The sequence below is a fragment of the Cyprinus carpio genome, chromosome B8 (assembly GCF_018340385.1).
Source record: "Cyprinus carpio isolate SPL01 chromosome B8, ASM1834038v1, whole genome shotgun sequence".
Classification (NCBI taxonomy): Eukaryota; Metazoa; Chordata; class Actinopteri; order Cypriniformes; family Cyprinidae; genus Cyprinus; species Cyprinus carpio.
The window spans coordinates 1,788,058-1,810,736 of NC_056604.1; the positions used below are offsets into that span (position 1 = coordinate 1,788,058).

Genomic DNA, 22,679 nt, shown 5'->3' on the forward strand with positions numbered 1-22,679 from the left:
ATTTGAACTATGCTTAGGATGAAATGAATGTACAGTAGTCAAAATTTGAAAAACTTTCATTAAAGTTGTCCTAAAACCTAAAACCAAAATGTGTTTTCATTTTAGGACAACTTTTTTGATCCACTTCAAATGCTGACTACTGTATTTTATTTATTTTTTGCTAGGGTGCAAAACCATAAAATGGAATGTTTGTATAATCTAGAAACATTATGCTTTAAATATTCAGAGAACGTTTAAGAAATTTAAATGTGTGTTTTAAAATTTTACTGGATAAAAAGCTATCAATCAGACGACAGAAAGCATGGAGTAAATTGTGAGCAACAGCACAGAAATGGCACAAGTTACCGTTAAAATTGAAATCTCATTATAAAATGCCTCTATGTTTTTCTAGCAATCATGACAAATGTGCTGCAAACACTCTGACTCATTCATCAGCTCTGTATTTAAATTTTTAGGTATGCATTACACGCCGCCCACGATGAATCAATGCCTGGAGCCAGAACAGCGATGTAATTAGTTTAATCAGGTGTTGGCTGGACCAGACACCTGCGAAACACGTCCAGCTCGATGGCCTTTCCTCTTGATTAGCAGTTCTGCCAATTCAGCGCTCGCTGCAAATGTCATGATGTTGTGGGTTGAGGGGATCTAATCCAATTATTGTCATTTACATATACATTTCAACAATTTAGCTGAATAAGAGAGAGATGAAATAACAGAATACTGCATCCACAACTTAAATCTAATGTTACAGACTGCATCATTGAAGCAGTCAGCTCTCAATGGGTTTCTTATCTTGTTCACGGTTAACTTCCTCTCAAAGACTCGTGTTTTCTGTCTGTTTTGGATAGAATGAACAAAATGAAGCAATGCTCTCTTGATTTCCAGGACAAACTCTAATTATCAGACACATTCATCAACAGTTCGGGTTTTATCTAGTGCTGCTCACATTTTATGGTGAATGTTTTATAGTACAAAATAAATTAGTGAATATTGAAAAAAAAAAAAAAAAATCTATTTATTTACCTTTTTCAGAAATGAAAGAAAAATGTATTTCTTTCATTCATAAAGAAAATCAAGTGTATTTAAGCAGTTTTTTTTGCCATTTGACATTATTTTCATAATTAACAAACAAGAAAACTTTCATAATAGTTTCATGGTAATCAAGGTGTTATTTTTCAATTAAAATTAAATTAAATTAAATTAAATTAAATTAAATTAAATTAAATTAAATTAAATTTAAATTTAAATTTAAATTTAAATTTAAATTTAAATTTAAATTTAAATTTGAAATTTAAATTTAAATTTATGCATTTATCAGACGCTTTTATCCAAAGCGACTTACAGTGCATTCAGGCTATCAATTTTTACATTTCAATTTAAAAGTTTTAATGGACCTACAGATAGGCCTCATGTTTTTTATGCAAAAATAAGATCAAATAAAATATAATAAAATAATAAATACTGCTGTTATTGTTAAAGAAGTATATCTGTTCATTTTATTTATTTTTGTTTTAAGCATTCACTGTATCACTTTATTTTTATTACATTTTATTTATTTATATTTATTTATTTATAAAGCAGTTATTGCATTTATTTATTAGGCATGCATTTTATTTATTAATTTATTTATTTGGTATCCAATGTGTTAATTACCTAATTTAAATTATTACAGACAGATGAGCTCAAAGCTCCAGACATCTGTATTTCAGATTTCACAGGCTCTTTATGTCCAATGACTGGACGTCCAGCTCAGAGACGTCCGTTTCTCGACAAATACACTTTGTCACATTTCACATATTAAAGCGACATTAATGCCTGGAATGGATTTGTCTCAGATGAGTAATGTCATCAGGCCTACAGATGTTTGGTGCAATCAAGGTGAACTCGTCTGATTATGGAGGGATTGTGTGACATTGCTGCAGGTGGTCAAACGTGAGCGAGTGAAACTGTGAAATGCAATTTGTCAATTTCCTCCAGAAGTGGAAATGGATAGTGTTGTCATACAGTGAAACATAAGGAATATGGTTGTGCTCTCTGGAAGAAACGTCTTATGAAACAGATAAAAGTAGAGGCTGCAAAAAGTGAAAATGTGATTTATGCAACTATTTTTACTTGATCTGATCTTAGATATGTTTTAACTTTGTTGTCATCTTGTAGTGATCAAGTACAGAAGCAAAGAAACCAGTGTAACCTAATCTAGTCGAATATATGTTCAGTTGTTTTAAACTATTGTTGTAGATACTGCAGTCTTTTGTGAATCTTGCCAATAGTTAATGCAATAATGTAATTCCAAAAAGGTTACGGTAATAATAGCAAATAAAGATCAAGTTTAGATACGAGGAGATGCTCTGGATGGTGAATTTGACCCTAAAGGAATAGTTCATCCTGAAAATGTATTCACTCCCAGGCCATCCTAGATGTAGAGTTTGTTTCTTCATCAGATTTGGAGAAATGTAGTATTGCATTGCATCAGTGTCTCAGCAATGGATGCTCTGCAGTGAATGGGTGCCGTCAGAATGAGAGTCCAAACAGCTGATAAAAACATCACAATAATCCACAAGTAATCCACAGCACTCCAGTCCATCAGTTAACATCTGGAGAAGACAAAAGATGAAACAAATCCAGCATTAAGATATTAATCTCAAACCATTGCTTTTGGCCAAAATACGAGTCTATAATCCATAATAACACTTCCTCCAGTGAAAAAGTGCATCTCCTGTTGTCTCTCACATCAAAAATCAGTCACATATTTGTTTAGAGCTGTTTAAACACTGCTTGATCTGTGCAGATTTCTCTCCTGATTCACACCAGAACACTTTTTCACTGGAGGAAGTGTTATTATAGATTATAGACTCTATGTATTTTAGTTAAGAACGTCTTAATGCTGGATTTGTTTCATCTTTTGTCTTCTCCAGGTGTTCACTGATGGACTGGAGTGCTGTGGATTACGTGTGGATTATTGTGATGTTTTTATCAGCTGTTTGGACTCTCATTCTGACGGCACCCATTCACTGCAGAGCATCCATTGCTGAGACACTGATGCAATGCTACATTTCTCCAAATCTGATGAAGAAACAAACTCATCCTGATCTTGGATGGCCTGGGAGTGAATACATTTTCAGCAAATATAAATTTTTAGGTGAACCATTCCTTAAATGTTGACTCACTTTAATGTTTTTATTCAAAGAAATGACTTGCCATAATGATTTTCTCCTGTATTATGTTTTATTTCTTCCAATGCCAAGTCGTAGACAAATAAGCCTTTGTTTTAAAATGTAGAAAAACTCCCACAATTACGTTATTGTTTTGTGGTTGGGATTGAAGTTTGTTTGGTGCTTGCCCAGAGACTCGCCACCCACGTCATGTTTTTCAGCAGAGACTAATTGTTGAAATGTGTTATTCATTACAGATAATACAGCACCTCCCAAACCACAGCAACCACTCAGAGGAATAAGATGCCTTCAGCTTGTGTAGTGCAGGTTACTTGGCAGTGGCCTGGGGTTTGGAGTAACAGGGGAATGGATGTGTCACGAGACGTCTCAAGTGGACGTTTTAAAAGTCTGAAAGAGGCACAAATGTGTTTGGAGCGAGACGAGGGCAGTCTGTTCACACGTGTCGAGGGTCAGTGAAGTTCAAGTGAGTCATTCATTCACTTCATCTCCTTAAGATGAAGAAGCATGCGATTTCTAACGTTATGCATTGATGACATCTTGTACAAATTTATATGCCTTCCAGAATGAGCAAAATATGCTTTTCGATTCCTTATCAACAAGAGAAAAGTCTATTCTATCTATCATAATGTTTAAGTGTCTCACATTCACATATCCAGTTGGATTGTAAGGAGTGATGGGGGGATGTGTGTGGGCTTGCATGTGAGTTGTACGCTGTGGGCAGGACAGGACATGAACTCATGGAAACTGGACAGCAAGAAAAGGAGGTCTGTGATCCCTAGACATTACTGGGGGGTTTTTGCAGATTCTTTTTTTCCACTTCAGCCTCATACTTTCCCAGAATATGTCAATCGTCATTAACAGCGGGTGAGAGATTGAAACCTGCTTTGGTCTCTGGTGCAAAACTAACCTTCAGGACGGCTGTTGAGATCCTGTGAAAGATTTCTATCATCGGCAGAAACTACAGCATGATCCCGAGGACATGCACTTCTTTATTTAATCAAGGAAAAGATGGACTATGACTGCGCCACCTATTGGTCAGAAAATAAATTTAAATAAATGACTGCACCATATATTGGTATGATGATTAATTTATAATAAATAAATAAATGAGATGAATGCCTAATCAACAAATAAATGCAGTGAGTGTTGAAAACAAACAAATAAAGTGAATGCCAAATAAATACATTTTATTAAACAATAATTTTTTTATAAATACTTTTTTGTCTAACACCAAAAGCTTTCCAGAATGAGAAAATTTTACTGTAAATTATGCAAGAAAAATCAACTGATGATGCCTGCGTAATTTATTTTTTTGCCTGTCTGTTGATCAAAACCAGATTGTGTTTTTTGTTCTCTTCTATAACTACATTTGACAAGTTTTTAAATCATGTGAATTCAGATAAAACAGATTTCGATTGCAAAATAAACGGGGCGCGCTCAATTAAAATTGTTTATTAAAAAACACGAATGTCACTTTGGTTCTCTTGATTTGGCCTTAATTAGGATGTTACCTTGAGAAAATGCATGATTTGGTCTCAGGAATGCAGACGTATAAATCAAGCAGGAGATCTAACGGCATTCATAAAAGTCCCTGGCAGAGCGTTTTATCTGAGTATGCGGTTGTTTTCCCCCGTCATAATTCTTTCGCTCAAAGCAAAAAATATTCCTCGGCTCCATTGAGTCATCAAATAACAGGCATCTGTAAAGCAAGCCTCCATATATTCCTGAAGCCAACCACGTATATGGACAATAGATTCAGCCTTCTGTGTTCGGCTCCAGCCATTCCCCTCATCAATCCTGTGATTTATAACACTGAAAGGTTAGCTGGTGTCTTTCCACGGTTTTAAATGAATGGCTCGCTTTGCAATTAAATCTTTCTCTCCTTCTCTTCCTGTGCACTTTTCCATGGATCGAGAGGGAGGCCTGGACCGCTCCCAGTGTCGAAGACGAAGAGAACGAATGTATTTTCATTGGCACCGAAGCTGTCCAGCTGAAATGAACCGTGTATGAAATGTGCTGAATATTAGGGATGGCATCCGGGCCAAGAAAGACAGTTGGTCTCAAACCCCAGACCGCGTTCTTTCAAAACCGGCCTAACTTTGGGCCGCCGGTCTGTGCCAGAACTCCGGCTTGCCGACTCACGGTTGTAATGAAATGAGACGGGAGACTCAAGGGTCGACTTGATCTGTTATCTGACAATTGCTAGAAGGATGATGGTGGGCTGATTTTGTGCTCATTAAGGTGTCGAGTTCTGTATCAGACCGCTGGTTCTGTCATTTGCGCTTTTTCTGTTTGACTCGGGGACTCGTAAATGACCCAGAGCCCTTGTGTTCAGTTGTAATGTTGCTTGAGTAAATGCAAACACAGCCAGATAAACATCTGTTTGACTCGGGGACTCGTAAATGACCCAGAGCCCTTGTGTTCAGTTGTAACTTAAGGAAATTAATAGATTTATTCAGCAAAGATGCATTAAGTCACAGTAAACTCATCTTTCAAATTTTCTATCCATCAAAAAATTCTGAAAAAAAAAAAAATCACAGTTTCCACAAAAATATCAAGAAATATGTTTCCTAAAAAAAAAATAAAAAAATAAAGGTAATTGCGACTTTTTATCTCAAAGTTCAGACTTCAATTCTGAGTTTATATCTCACAATTCAGATTTTTTTTTTGAATCACAGTTTCCACATTCGCAACATTTAGTCGCATTTTTTTTTTTTTTTTCGTGATCTCAGAATTCGGAACATATATTTCGCAATTTAGACATTTTCTTACAATTTCTGGTTTATTTATTATGAGTTTGTATTTTTTTTTTTGTACTTTTTTTTGGCAATTGTGATTTTGATTTGAAATTTTAATTTTGAGAAGTAGTAATTGTTGTGTTTTGTAAACCTAGAATTCAGACTTTTATTTCAATCCAAAACGGTTAATTAGTTTCCGCCTCAGAATAAAAAATTAAAAGTTAAATGCAATTTTTCTCTTCCAATTCTGACCTTTCTCACATGACCAAGTTTATATATCACAATTCAGAATTTTTTTCTTTCAGAATTGTGAGATAAAAAGTTGCAATTATCTTTTAAAGTTGTTTTTCCATGAAATTTACGGGCTTGGATAGTTTGATAATCATTGATGATAATCACACTGAAAAAAATGATTAATTTAATTTACTAAATGATTTATTAAGGTAAGTGGTCGCAATCAATTTATTTCAGCTGCATTTAAATAAACAAATTTAGTTGACTAACTTTCAGCTTTTTTGTTGTTGTTATGTAAATGTAGATAAAATAAATAGTTTGCAACCACTTACCTTAAAAAAAATCTAGTGTATTTTTTTCAGTGCAGAAATATTTATCAAGCAGCATATTAGAATGATTTCTGAAGATCATGTGACACTGAAGACTGGAGTAATGATGCTGAAATACAGCTTTGATCACAAAAATAAATTAAATTTTAACACATATTCACATAGAACCCCACTATTTTAAATTCTAATAATATTTCACAATTTTTATTGTATTTTTAGTTGAACAAATGCAGTCTTGGTAAGCAGAAAATACTTTTTTTCCAAACACATAAAAAAAAAAAAAAAAAAAAAAAATCTCACTGACCCCAAGCCACTAGTGAAAGTCTCACTAGTGCATATGTGACTTTTTTTTTTTCATTCATAAAGTGTGTTTTTGTAAATGGGCCTTGAAACAGGCTTACGTGACACTTCAACATGAACACAGCTGAACTGATCTCACGTCGAGTTTGAATAATGACCTGGAAAGCAAGCACCCTCTCCCTGAAGTGCGTCTTCCGAGTCTTTCATTCAGAACCCGATCCCGTTCACCTGACACACACCCGCGCCTCTGTCCTTCACTGGGAATTTTGCAGAACAGCCTGAATTGATGTTCTGACCTTCAGCATTAATATCGCTTCCTTTGATGCCGTGACTTTCAGCCATGCTGTAATGACAAGACGAGAGGATTATAAGCGTTCGGAAAATCTTAATTATTTTCGTAATTATCTTTTGGCCCGAAACCGTCGACAGTATGGTTTCCTTTAGGACTCATTATTTCCACCGCAGCTGAAGTGATCTACAGAAGGGTTTGGCGCTAAAATTGATGGAGGGAAGCCAAAACCTCAGGCGCAAAGAAACGAGAGAGAGGAAGGTGCAGTTCTTCAGAAAACTCAGAAGAATACTAAATCAACATGAGGTGATGAGAAACACTGCACACGTGGGATGATCCCAGCTCGCTTATAAGAACATTCCCATATGAATACGATCCCAAGTTATGAAAATGTTGTTTCTCAATGTTCTCTGAAGTCCAGTTTTTCAAGTTTTTTTTTTTTTTTTCTTAGTTATATGAATGTTTAGGGGATATTCCATTTTATCAATTTGGAATCAATAAGAAAACGTTACTTTTTAAAGGGACAGTTCACTCAAAAATGAAAATGATGTCATCATTTCCTCACCTTCCACTTGTTGCAAAATTCTGCTGAACTCAAAAGAGAATATTTTGAAGAACTGTTGATGATAGCCATTGATTTCCATAGTATTTTTTTATTCTCCATACTATGGAAGTCAATGGCTATTTTTTTTTTTTTTATATATATTTGGTTTGGAGAACATCTACAGTATGTGTCAAAAAATATTTTTTTCAGAATTTAAAAAAATCAGTTCATTTGGATAGTTGAACAGATTCATTGATTCAATTCCATACATCACACTTTTGGACTTTTTATAACCAATATTTAATTAAACTGCTGTTTTACCTTGCTTTCAGAAAACAGACCATATTCTAATTGTTTTAGTTTTTAATTTAGTTTCATTTATCTGCTCAAGTTTATTGCTGTCACCAGTTCAATGAATCAGTTCATTTGGATGATTCATGTCAATGAACGATTCACTGATTCAGTTCTATGTGTGCCACTTTTACAGCGTTTTAAAGCAAATATTCACTTAAAAGCTGCATTTTAGTTGTTTTTCTTAATTACTATTTTACGCAATTTAGTTAATTTGATCTGCTCAAGTTTAATGAGATTTCTTAATTCAAAATCATTCATTTTTTTGTGCCAGAAAGTATGGCTCTGAATAAATTCGAAATAAAAAGTGACCTATTTGAAAATATATTGTCTAGAGTATAATGTAAAAATAAAAAAAAATAAAATAATAAAAAAAATTTTTTTTTTTTGGAAGTTGTAAGCAAAACAAATATTACTGGAGTACATTTTATAATAAAATATTATTTCAGTTTTCCTACTACAAAACTTCTTGTTTAATTCAGTGTTATTTGCTGATTCTTTGTAAATATTAGTGAAATTAACTAACAATTTCTGAGAGAAATCTGTTTCAACGTAAATCCAACTGCTAACTCCTCGCAAACTTAAACGAATTAAATCAAAACATTTCAGTGTAGCTTAAAAATACGTAGCTATGTTTTGTTAGTAACTCACACTGCAGCAAACTATTTTTCGTAAGAATTTAAAACCTAATTACGAGTAGCTTGTTGCTATTATGAGCAGACAAGGTACAGTGCGTTTCAATGCAGATTTCCAACACTGCTTACAAGAAAACAGCTGGTAAACGATATTAAAACACCACACCTCCAGCTTGATTTTAATGAAGCAGTAAAGCAAATGAGTTTGAGGTTGCGTCAGTGTACCTGTCACGTCTGCGGCGATCTGAAGCCGGTGTGTGACGCAGTGCTAATCATCACAGCAGACTCTGCAGCATTCTGTTGCTTTCTGTGCAACGGTGAGGAGGCTGGCAGACCGACACAAAGCCATTCTGTTCACCTGGCACAGGGACGCTGCTGTGAGCGAGTCTTTCTGATGTGACGCTCAGCTGTGGAAACATGCCAACGGAAGATTAGTTTAGTTCACAAACTCCACATGAAACAGACCTTGCTGTGGGAGGGTGTTTTTGGTGTGACGCTCAGCTGTGGAAACATGCCGTTGCTGCTTAGTTTTTATAATAGCAATCTGCTATTCCAGAACATTATTTGATAGTGCATAGTTTGCCCAGTAAATTAATCCCAAAAAAAACCAAATATCTAAGCATTCTTAATTTCAATAATCATCTTGTTTCAGGTGAGATGTTGAAGCACAAAATGACTTCAACATTAAGAATTATGACTGTGTTCCGAAAAAATGGACCTGCCAAAGAATCACGTGCAGGCCATCATTGCGATTGCATAAAAAATGGCTTCACAGCAGGATATACTAAGATTGCACCTAACATCAAACAATTATAGGTTCACAAGAACTTCAAAAGAGGTTCAATTCTTGTAAAGAAGGCTTCAAAAGAAAGGCCGCAATCGGCTCAGGATCGTCTCCTTTTTTTTTTCAAGAAGGATAGCGCATGTTGAGCTACTTTCTGGAGATGGCCTCGGTGTAGATGCATAAAAAAAAAAAAAAAAACGATCTTATGCCACTGTGAGTGCTCTCAAGGCTCACTCACAATCGCAGAACGCAACATCTTGGATACGGTTAGAAACGATTTGCAAAAAAACTGCTGAGGACCGGGGCAAAGTAATACGCATGAAATAATAATAATAAGGGTGAGCGCTACCATCAGTCTGTGTTGTAATGTGTGGGGATGCGTCACTCACAATTACTGCCCAAATTTGACTAAAAGATGGTACCAAAAATGTTGCTCATCAGGAACAAACCAACACAACAAGTTTGGTGAAGAACAATGCATTTTCCATCAAATTGGAGACTGAAAAAAAAAGGGCCAACAGTGCAAATACTCTTTGGACCAAAATGTTGGTGTATTTTGGGTCCGCCTGGAAAAGCTCCCCCAGATCATTAAGTGTTGTAATTATTGGTCAATAATCAAAGAGGCGGAGTTGGACAAATAGATGACAAAAAATATTATGAAAAATGCGTTGAAATAAGTTAGTAATTGGACAGTCAAATTGCAGAGATCTAGCGGCCAATTCTGCAAATCCTGGACTTTATTGTCGAGAAGGCAAAAATGAAACTTAAAACGTTATGTGTTTTGAAAAAATGTATCAAAAAAGCCTAAATTGTAATGCAAAACTTTAAAAAAAAAACTAAGCAAATCAAAAAAAAATCTCATTTTTATTTGTAATTCTCAAAACTTTTGTTTTTTGTTTTTAAAGATAATTCGAGCTTAGAATTAACATTTAAAAAAAATAAAAAAAAAAAAAAACTATCAAAATTATGTACTTTGTTCTCAAGGAAACGGATCTTTTTTTAGAATGTTAAAAAAATTTATAAATAATAATAGTAAGGTTGTAAAAACACCATGTTACAATTAAAAAAACTCAATAAACTATCTTGTTTTGCTTAAATTTGACCTGTTGAAAATGTTAATAACATTCTCAGACAAAAAACACAGATACGAGGGTTGTGTAAAATAATAATAATAATAATAATAATAATGACTGACACTTCTAAACTTTTTTGAAAACTTTCAAACAAGCCAATATTTAATGACTGTTTATTTAGATGTTATGCTAGAGGTTTGAAAAAGGTTAAAAACTATGTTTTGGCTATGTTTTGGTTATTAAATTGTAATTATTTTTAAGTTACTTATAATGATGTTCAACCAACAAACTACAATGAACTTAAAAATGTGTAGCCTAAACACAAATGTTTAAGCTGATTACTCAAAAAAGGGTTCTTTAACTAATTTCAACATATTTGAATATTAACCCCGCAAACAATTATTTCAGTTTAAATTCGACAGCTAGCTCTTCCGTTCATTTTGACTCAGAGAGAAGTTTCTTTTTCCAGAAAACGATAATATTATTGTATTGTATCTTTTGATAAATTTTGCGTTTTTTAGGATTGTTTTCCCCCACTCTTGTGGTGTTTCTGGTCAAAAATAACCAGCCTTCAAAAAAATTGCTCATTATTATTTTTATTATTATTTTTTTTTGTTTTTTTTTTGGTATATTTTGGGTTAATTTTTTTTTTAATCTTTTTGTAGATTTTGGATTTATTTTTGACTCTTTTTTGGCTTTGTTGATGTTTGATTGTTCTAATCTGTTTCTGATGTGTTTTTTATTTTTTTGTGGATAATTTTGGCAACGTACACTCATAAACTGAGGTCAAAGAGCCCTACGATCAATCAGAGTAAAAAAACAAACAAAAAAAAAAAAACCCTGAAACCAAGTTGTTACTATATTGAATCCAAGATTTGGTGATTATATCATTAGAGATTTCCAAGCAATCTATAGTTTTATCATTATGATCTGACTATTTGCATCAAAACGATGTCCAAAATATGTTTTTGATAGTTTTCCTGTAAATACTTATTCCTAAAATCATGGTTTTGAAAAGACCAATTCCTTCTCATGTTCAGCTTTTAGTTTTCTGAAAAACTGTGTATCTTGGAATCGCTCGCTCTTGTCTGGACGGCCAAACCTCTTTCGTCTGGCAGTATCTCACGATGATTTTCACAATCACATTTCCCAAAGAATGCTTTGCGGCTGCCATGAACTGACGAGAAAAGCCTAAATCAACGTCAAATATCGACGTCAAAGACATAAGTTAAAGCATTAAACAAATAAACGGAACAAATACTAATATTCTGCATGAAGTTCAGACTCAGAGAGTGGCATTAGATGAATAGATTTATGATAATAGCTTGTGTGATTCTGCAACACGATTGGCTAATAAACTCACAATCAGCGTGTTTATGTCAGTGCAGCCAAATCCAATATAAAGAGATGATTGGCATGTCCTCAGACTGGCCATCTCATCTTGGCTTGTTATGCTGTGTGATATCAGAAGCAGGATCATTCAAATGAGCCTCGAAATATTGTATTTGACACAAAGCAGCAAAACAGAGCAATCAGCGAATGCTGCGACCGGCGGCTGAAGGAGCCTCTTCAGAGCAGAACAACAGAGATGGGATTGTTTTCTGAGAGGAGACGCCGGAGGTCTTTCAGATATTACCTTATATCACGGGCTGTCGACCTTTATAGAGCCAGAGATGCTCCATCTAGAGAACCTGTACTGTACTGTAAAATAGATTTCATTAGCAGCTCTGTATATTTAATACATTAGCAAACCTGATTATATTAGACTGAACTAATATTTCATTTAAAAACAAAGATAGTAAATAAACACTCAGGTAGACTGGCAGATTTTAAATTAAATTAAATTAAATTAAATTAAATTAAATTATTTTAATCATGAACTAAATGTTTCATTTATTTATTTATTTGATAAAAATTGAATTCATGATTAAAATAATAAAAATGGGGCCAATGGGGTCAGAAAAATAAAATTGTTTTCACTTTGAATAACATTTATTCTTCTCTTATGAATTTAGTTTTTCTTTTATCTCATTTTTTTTTTTTGGTTTTTCCCCATTGGCATATATTTTTGTTTCTTATTTTCAGTGGAAATTTGCTCTTTTTGTGTTTTTTTTTTTTTTTTTTTTTTTTTGTAACTTGATTTCAGAATGTTTAGATATTTGTAATGGAAAACAAGACAATGATACTGAGTAAGATATTTTTCTTTGCAGCATATGATCAGATTCATAGAAAACTGTGAAAACTGATGTCAAATTAATCAAAACTCAATCTATAAAGTGTTATCTCATTAAAGTAGTAGTGTTGATTCACAGTTAACATGCCACATTAATTCCTGAAAATTTATTATTTTCAACTGAGGATGCAGAATTGTAATTTGAATATACTGTATGAAAGTAAATTGAAAAAGGAATAAAAAAACAAGAAAGGCAAAGTTTGTCAAGACAAACTCAATTTTGTTCGGAAAAAAATTAAAAAGGCCTAAAGTTTGATGGTTTATGGTCCGCACAGTCATAGAGAACAACAACAAAACTATGTTCTGATTCAAAAACTTTCAAACATTCAAAAAACATTTTTTTTTACGAATGTTAGAGGAACATTCCATTTTAGAATTACACTACGAGAGCGTTATTTTTGAATATTCTCTGAACATTCTAAATCAAAGAGTAACATTTAAAAAACAGAAAAGTGTCCGACAGAAACGCTTCAAAAAAAAAAATAAAAAAATACAAAAAAGTTTTTGTGCTAACATTTTGAGAACATTAAAGACAGATAAGGAAATTGTATTAATGTTATTGGAAGAACGTTTGTTCATAACCTTGCCAGAGCGTTCTGAGAACGTTCCCGGTTCGCTGGGTAGATTATCAAGTTACTGCAGGTTTAGTAGTACAATGAACTCTTATCTCTAAAGATCAGGTGTGAGATTAAAAAATAAAAATCAGCTGCAGGAACACTCAGTCATCTGAGTAACTTCTGATCGATATATTTGTCCTCGAGACTCTTTGTCACGGCCTGCAGAATCAGGATCAGCTCTGCCAAGAGCTTCAGACGCAGCGTGAATCTGAGAGAAAAAGTTTATAGTGAGATTCCTTATTTGTCCGAGAGAGCTGTTTATCGTTATTTAATCATCATTTTAAGTAAGTGCACAGTAATAATTACCCTAATGTCTGATTATGCAGATGATCCGTATTTTTGCAGATGACTGTAATTACCTTGTAAATCACCGACAGTGTGAACGAATCTAATGGCACTCGTTTAAAACAGGCCGCAAGAGTCTGGCGACTTGATTTCATTCCAGTCTAAACGCACATGCAGAGGAAAATGTTTTAAATCATCCGCTGAAATATGAAGCGTTGTGTAAAATCCTCTGTGCAGCAGATGAGAAGACAGAAATGGAAAATTCCTCGTGACGAGATTCTGTATTGAATTAGATGATAGAAGTACGCAGAGAAAAACAAACCAACTTCTAATAAAACCATTTTCATTTTCCAGTTACTGAAGGATCAATGACAAACAAAATGTGATTTATGCCTTTTTATCACTGAAAAGCTAAACAGAAAAATGATCTGCTTCCAGTTAGAACTGTAGAAAAGTTCTCCTTAATTGCATTGAAACAATGTTTATACAAATATAAATACATTGGCTGGAAATTGGTTTGATTTCCAAGGAATTTCACTGAATAAATGCAGAGATCTGAAAGGAGCAACACAAATCGTGTCATTTGTCTAATGAGCTCCACAACTCTGATGAGATTTTCATCATAACGGGATGATTGATTTACAACTATAATTAACCTTTGTCCCAATGCAGGATTTGTAAAGTTGTGTTTGATGCAGAAGGACATGAAATGAAGGAGATTCAACTCAAGACAACATTCACTTGGAAAACAGACTTATCATGAGACATTCACAGACTTTCATACTGTTCAAATGTTTGGGGTCAGTAAGATTATTATATATATATATATATATATATATATATATATATATATATATATATATATATATATTATTCATCAAGGATGCCTTAAACTGCCTTAAAGCGTTATGTGAGAAAGTGGTGTTCTTTATAGAAGACGTGTTGATTTTTTTATATAGAGACGGGGGTCTTTTTTGTTTTAGCGAAGCAAAAATTTTTTGTTTTCTTTTTGCAACATACCAGAAAACCAAGAAAGAAAAAAAAATATATGCCCAGAGCACCTTCCAGTGGTCACCAGATAAAATACAAGAAAAGAAAAAAGCATATAGAAGACACTGCTTAATAATTTAACAGCTTTTAACAGAAGAGAGTAAAAGAAAAGAAAAGAAAAAAAAAAACAACTACACAAGTCCAACAGAAAAACATTATGGTAAGAGTACTTTCCAACAAGAAGCACTTCAGAAATAGTTGAAATTGCATTTATCTGGACTCATGGGATCTTAAAAAAATAATCCAAACTGCAAACTAAATCCATTTTATATAATTCTGAAAAGAGTGCACAAACGTAGCCTGTATCACTTACTGACAGTATGCCTTCACTGGCCTTTGAATGGTTCATTAATATCATCATAATATATTTTCCATACTGTCTTCATTTTCTCCATAACCGGGGTTGATCGCCCAGCAGCTGCATTACATACAGTATTGATGTATATCACTCATTTCTGTTATTAGATGACCTACTCAATAAAAACGCAACAAAATGAAATATATAATCAACAGCTACTAGGCTATTACAGAGAAAAAGAGAGAAAGAGGAGAGCTGCCAGGAGCTCCAACAAGATCTAAAAGTTTTCTAAAGTTTTAGTATATGGCTCCACAGACAGCACCGTCTTTGATTTTGCACTATTATATTCATATAGAACGAGATGTAAAGAACTGTGTCAAAAGTGATAAGAGTGGTCCCGACAAACCTTATGAAAGTATGACTTGAAGAAGGTATACACAACTAAGAATGTTTCGGGAAACACATATTATCGATAAGGTACAGTTTAAGGTATAACTTAAGAACGATGCAGAGTTAAGAAGGTTTTGGGGAAAGGCAGCACAGAAATGTTTCTTGAGCAGCAAATCAGAATATTAGAATGATTTCTGAAGATCATTTGAAATTCAAAAAGATAACAGTTATTTTAAATTGTAATAATATTTCACTGTTTTTACTGCCTTTTTAATTGAATAAATGCAGCCTTGGTGAGCAAAAACATTATAAACAAATAAATCTAGCCGTTTTGAATGGTAGTGCACTTTTAATGTCACATAAGGTTAACATCAGCTGAATTCCAAACCTTTAATTAGTTAAAAATGTAAATATGCATTGACCCTTAAAAGCTCTTAATATTAAAAAAAAATAAAAATAAAAAAAAAAAAAACATGAAGAAACTAAAACTAAAACTAAAAATGCCGAAATGTTTCAGATTTCAATCTCAGGTAACAAATTCAGGTTATAAAAATGCTGTGGAAACATTATTTTAAAATGTTTAGAAAATGTTGACATGGACAGTTTTCTTGTTGTGATTATAACTTTATCTAAAGGTTACACAATTGTTCACTCATTCTATCAATAACTTTATTTTTACACAAAATAAAACATAATTTGAAGTGTGTTTAAGTACTTTAAGTATGTTAAAATGTCCAGTTTTCTTCTTGTGATTTTAACGTTGTTTAAAATTCATCCTGTTAACTTTTTCACTCAAAATAAAATGTTATTTGAACGTTATTTTAATATCCTAAAAACGTTAAAATGGCCAGTTTTTCTTGTGGTGATTAGAATGTTACAAAAAGACTTCTTAAATGTTCTACTAATGTTACTTCCATCCGAAATCTAACATTATTTGAACGTTTATTTTTAACATTCTTAAAACATTTTCTCAACATTATGAGAACATTTACCAAGTACAAATAACATCATAAGGACATTCCAAGACTTACTTATTTAAATTATTTATTAATTTATTTGTAAGTTACGTTAAATATTAATTTTTTTTTTTTATTTTTTTTAAAAATGATGATGTTGTTTTGTTTGGTATTTATTTTAAATAAGAGGTGCAGGGCTCGCAAACTGCGACTAAAACAGTCGCCTTTGCGACCATAAATATTAATTTGCGAGTGACGTTTTTGCTGAGGTCGCCACTGGCGACTACCCGCCGAAAGCTCCTCAGGATGATTTAACCGCTAAAAAGTTTTTCTCAGGCAGATGATTTGCTTCATTTCTAGCAGCGCCCCGTCTGTGATAAAACGAACTCGGACCGAAGGTTAATACACACAACTACACCGAGTGTGGACCTTCCGCGTGTACAACAGCTTTCAGCCGAGATCGGCCCATAGAGAAAAAGCCGTCTGTCAGCCAGAAGTGTTTTGTAGAGTCGGCGCGGCTCTGGACCATTATCTTCTCACCGATGCCGAGACTGAACCGACAGAGACGCATTTCAGCCAGAATCAGCCCGAGTGTTATTGCTATCTGGGTATATATTTAAATGTTTTATAACTTAAAAAATTGAATGTAATGCCTTTTTTCCTAATTGTTTTGCGATCAAATCTTTTATGTTCACGTATTAAACTGAGACGATGCGCATCAAAGTTTTAGTGGGAAAAAGAGAGTTTTCAAACAGTCCTCATCTCTGCCGCACATCAGTGCTGACGCACACACAGTCTGATAAACGCAGCTCCGCTGTGCAGCGAGAGAGAAATGACGGAGACGGAAGAAGGGAAAGTGCAGAAAAATACAGCGTCTATTTCGTGCACAACTTGAACAAACTAGAACAGGTAAAGCTGTCAGCCGTGTTGTGGATATTGGCAAATATCGTTAACAATTCTCGTTTATAATAAATTACTAATATGGCTTCTTCTAAAACAAGATCTTGGTCTGTGTTCTTTTAATGCCGTGAACTTCATTATTTGAAGTGCAACTGCCGTCCAGTAATCGCAAAAAGCTCTGTGCTTTGTAACTTTTTAATAAAAAGTCCCAGCTTTAAAATTATTCCGAATTCATAACGAAATTCAAACAATACAGTTTTGGCGCTCCTTAATGCGGCAGGCGCGGCCGCTTTAGCGCCTCAGTTCAAGGGCAAGTGAACCCATTTAATCTTTCTCTTTACTAATATAGTACATAGTGAACATGAATTAACATTGAAAGGTAGGCTATTTTATAAGAGAGCCTACAGTACAAGTTACTGAAATGTCTCATGTAGGAGGAGCCCAAGCTACACTCAGTGGCCAAGTGATGCTTATGCTCCATGATACTGGTACAGATTCTGTGTAATGAACAGTTCTTTGTGACTGTAGATTTCAAGCTGGAAAAGACATTTAGTTCCCACCTTTAAGTGAACCTTAGTTCCCAGGTCATCTACAAGATGGATTAAAATGCTGATAAAGTCAAGAAAAGATGAGACATAAACACATGACAGTGTGATTGAAATGTAAATAAATAAATAATAATAATAATCGTAAAATAAATAAAACACCGTTTATTCTGTGGCACCTAAAAAATTATTTGGCTCTTAAGTTTTTTTCTTATAGGAGCCAATGGCTCCTTACTCGATTTTTTTGTTTGGAGCCCTGCAGACAATACTCTATAAAGCCATAAAGATGATTTGACTAAAAGAGCAGCATGTACAGTACATCTGTGCAAATTCATGGTATTAGTTTCTCCATGTTCAGACCCCTGTAGCTCTAAAGGTTGAGCTTTATGTGGCAGTCTGTGGCCACTTATAGCAGTAATAAGCTGCATCCGTTTGTTCTCCACAGAAACGGCAAGCTTCCACGACTGCGGCCCTTCCCCGAGATGCATTAGAGCTGTCACTTCCACCGCAGAAATATGACGTCTGCACGCTAATGATTTGCAGCCCTGCGTGCAGAGATGCCGTCCATGAATCACACAAATGCATTCACGCATCCGCATCAGCAGAGTGAGATTTACGCTGCGGTGGTTATCATGCTAATGCATTGTAAGAACACAGTAAATCACAGCACATACTGTATCAGCTCCGCCCTGATGATTCCCTCCATGTGCTGCTTTACATGCCATATATATATACACACTACCGGTCAAAAGTTTGGGACTTTGACATCAACAAAACTCTGCTGTCACACACAATCTTCTCCATGTCTTCTGCCATCTGTTTGATAGTTAAGAGTTTTTTTATCCAGTAAAAGCTCTATTAGTGTAACTGTACAAACATCCAGCTTCATCTTGTTCTTCTCGTGTCTTTCTGGTGTCAAATCTTGAGTGATTTTGATCAAGTAAAGGTCAGAAAAACTGCAGTAATATCTCCAGATGAACTCTTACTGGACTGAAGCAGCTCAGCTTTACTTGATTCTCCATCAATCATGTTTTAGAGTCTCAAATCTGATCATCAGGATCTTTTGAGGAGCGTTTGTTTCCAGAAGCTTTACTTTCACTGTTCCTCAGCGGAGGAATGATCTTCACAAGCCTCCAGAACATCTCACATCTTCTGAGGAGTCTTTATTTCTTCATCTCTCAATCAGCACTGGATTGCACTATATGTTTTAAAATGGCAAAGCTTTGAGCATACTGCAAAAAAAGATTTTCTTACTTTGCCTTTTTGTCTTATTTTCCAGTACAAATGATCTAAACATTCATAAATCAAAATACATTTACTTGAGAAGCAAAATGACTTAAAAATATGAAGTTTTGTTCTCAGAAAATTTTAATTAAAATTAAGTGAGTTTTTGCTTGAAATCAGAAAAAATAGCATCTGCCAGTGGAACAAGACAAATAATCTTGTTATCCCTTTGAATTAAGTTTTTTTTTTTTTCTGACCTGATATTTTTTCTTGCTTAAAGCCAAAACGACACAATGATACATTTTTAAGCCATTTTGTGCCTCAAGTAAATTTGATTCAGAAATGTTTAGATATAAAAAATATAAAATAAGAAAATCATGTTTTGCAGCGTAAGAATTAAAATATCTTCTTACAAACAAATATTATTGGAGATACAAAGTTACAACTGATATTTATATCATTTTATGCAAGTATCTGCTACATTGTTAAAAATCCCATTAATTTCATACTTTTTGTCCATATAAATATAAGCATCTGCAGCAAATTGCATATTGTTTCAGAGCGTCTGAATAAATTGAGCTGTTTTTTTTTCCCTCCATATTCTCACTTTATCAGACCATAAAAGCCTGATGGATCACATATTCAAACTTTTTTAGATTTCTTTTAAAATTTTGTCTATTATTTAATGCATCAGGCTTTATAGATTTAATATTAACCTTAATATTACATGCATATCCCAGACTTTAATTCTGACAAACAAGTTTTAGGCAGTATTATGGGCTCGTGTACATCCTGTGCCTGTTCTGTGCAAGAAAACAAGCAACTATAGCAAAATTGATCCAAGACAGTCTCATCCATTTGTGCATCCATCTCTGAACTCAACCAACCAGAGCGCTGATCCTGATTAATCTCAAGAGGGGCTTTTGTCACGATGCAGTAACCTAGCAACAAATAACCGCTATTACTATCTCAGAAATAATTTTCTTCCCCTCCAACATCCCCAACAGGTTAACCACAGATTACAGTGGAGCAAACACTGTATTTACTGTCCGTTTCTTTGCTTCATGTCACAAACATTCATTAAGTCCTAGTCTAAAGTGTGCAAACAACATCGATACATCGATTGTTGAAATTTTTGTTTTTCTGTTTCTCTAAGTGTATTAATTTTTTTATTTTTATATTTCGTCCTTGTGCCTCGAGCTGTTCTTTTTTTAATGCAACTAACCAGCATGTGTTGTTAACAGACATTTAAGGTGAAGTTCATAACATCTACAGCCTCATATTAATTAAATGAGATGGTAATATGTTCCCAACCTCATATTATTCAAAGTGACGTGACATTCAGCAAGTATGGTGACCCATACTCAGAATTAGTGCTCTGCATTTAAACCATCCGAAGTGCACACACACAGAGCAGTGAACACACACACACACTGTGAACACACACCCGGAGCAGTGGGCAGCCATTTTATGCTGCGGCGCGCCGGGGAGCAGTTGGGGGTTCGATGCCTTGCTCAGGGCACCTAAGTCGTGGTATTGAAGGTGGAGAGTTTGAGAACTGTACATGCACTCCCCCCACCCCCAATTCCTGCCGGCCCGAGACTCGCCGAAACTCACAACCCTTCGATTGGGAGTCGCACTACTCTCAACCATAACCATTAGGCCACGACTCCCCACCTCATATTATTGAATGAGACGGGATGGCGTTCTAGCTGGAAAGAGCAAATCCAGATGTTTGGCTTCCTCGCATGAATATATTTATCTGCCATACTGTTTGAATTCAGCACGAGAGCCAAAGTGAACACAGAGAGAGCGAGAGAGAGAGAGGAATAATGAGCAGAGAATCTGAGATTCATCTCAGAGCAGCTAAAAGCCTCAGAATGAACACAGTGTGAATTTGAGAACTCTCACATTACATGGAAATCAGATTAAAGCAGAGTATTATAATCATTTGTACTTCTACTGGTTCATTTAGCACCTTGTCTTTCTGTCACAGTGCATCGACCAATCAGAAGCCAGGAATTAAACTATGTTGCGTTTAGGCAGAGCCCCTGGTGGCTGATGTTAGTAGCACAGGCTACAGATTTTGTTATGAATTTCTCTTTCTTGAGTTTGGAGTCCTTTGGAGTACTTTTTTTTTGGAAGAAAAAAATGCTTTTATGCAGCAAGGATGCATTAAATTGTTGTAAAGTGACAGGAAATACATGAATAATGTTCTATTTCAAATAAACACTGTTCTTTTGAACTTTTTATTAATCTGTGAATCCTGAAAAACAAAATGTATCACAGTTTCCACAAAAAATATTGTGCAGCACAACTGTTTTCAAGATTGATAATAATCAGAAATGTTTCTTGAGCAACAAATCAGTATATTATTAGAATTTCTGAAGATCATGTGACACTGAAGACTGGAGTAAAGATGCTGAAAATTCAGCTGCGCATCACAGAAATAAATTACAGTTTAACAGATATTCATATAGAAAATGGTTATTTGAAATTGTAATAATATTTTACAATTTTACTGATTTTACTGTATTTCTGATCAGATAGATGCAGCCATGTGAGCAAAAAAATAAATAAAACCTGAGTATGAAAGTGTAAATCTTAAAATAGTGATAAAATATTATTTATTTTATAATAAATCACACTATTATTAAAATATAGCTATATTTTAATATAATTCATATGAATATAATATTGTTTGTAATAAAATATAATTATATATATTTATATATAATTAATAAAATACTAAATATTAATGCATTATTATAAAATTGATACACACACACATTAATATCATCAAATAAATGAAACCCTGGTGCACTTCTTTGAAAAACATTGTAAAAATCTTACCAACCCCAAAATTGTAACATGACCTCCAAACTCACAATTATTTTTAGTCATTAAACATGAGCTGTTGAAGCTTATAATACAAAAGAACCACAAACCTTTTGTTTTAACAACCCTCCTCATGCTGTAATTCAAGATCCTTCCAATTGCTGTGGTTCTTCTTGTTGTTTGAGGACTAGGTTCATATGTCATGCATTCTCAGTCAACACACGATTTCTGCTTCTGTAAGAAAGTGGTTGTTAAGCACAGAAATGCATATACAGTACAGGTCAAAAGTTTGGACACATTATTATTTTTAATGTTTTTGAAAGAAGTTTCTTCTGCTTATCAAGCCTGCATTTATTTGATCAAAAATACAGAAAAAAAAAACAGTATTATTGTGAAATATTATTACAACTAAAATAATAGTTTTCTATTTGAATATACTTAAAAAAAAAATATATTCCTGTGATGCAAAGCTGAATTTTCAGCATCATTACTCCAGCCTTCAGTGTCACATGTAACATCCAGTCTATCACATGATCATTTAGAAATCATTCTAATATTCTGATTATATTATGAGTGTGTGGAAACAGTTCTGCTGTCTAATATATTTGATGAATAAAAGGTTTAAAAAGAATTGCATTTATTCAAAAAAAATACAAAAAAAAATCTAATAATATATATTCTAATAATATATTTTCTTTACTATCACTTTTTATCAATTTAACACATCCTTGCTGAATAAAAAGTATTGATTTTATTTAAAAATTTTATCAATTTAAAAATTACTGACCCCAAATTACTGACCAGTGGTGTATATTGTTATTACAAAATATTTATATTTTAAAAACATAGCTTCTTTTTTTTTTTTTTACTACCTTTTATTATTCATCAAAGTA

The 22,679-nt window shown here is 33.8% G+C and overlaps 1 long non-coding RNA gene across 1 annotated transcript; it reads right to left on the reverse strand.

Moving 5' to 3' along the window:
• Positions 1-6,813: 6,813 nt before the first annotated feature.
• On the reverse strand, positions 6,814-22,066 carry LOC122138168. The gene is made up of 3 exons (XR_006155349.1): positions 21,897-22,066; positions 8,819-9,000; positions 6,814-7,117 (listed from the first exon to the last, which is right to left on the reverse strand). It is a non-coding gene; the product is annotated as an uncharacterized LOC122138168 (long non-coding RNA).
• Between the last annotated feature and the right edge of the window lie 613 nt (positions 22,067-22,679).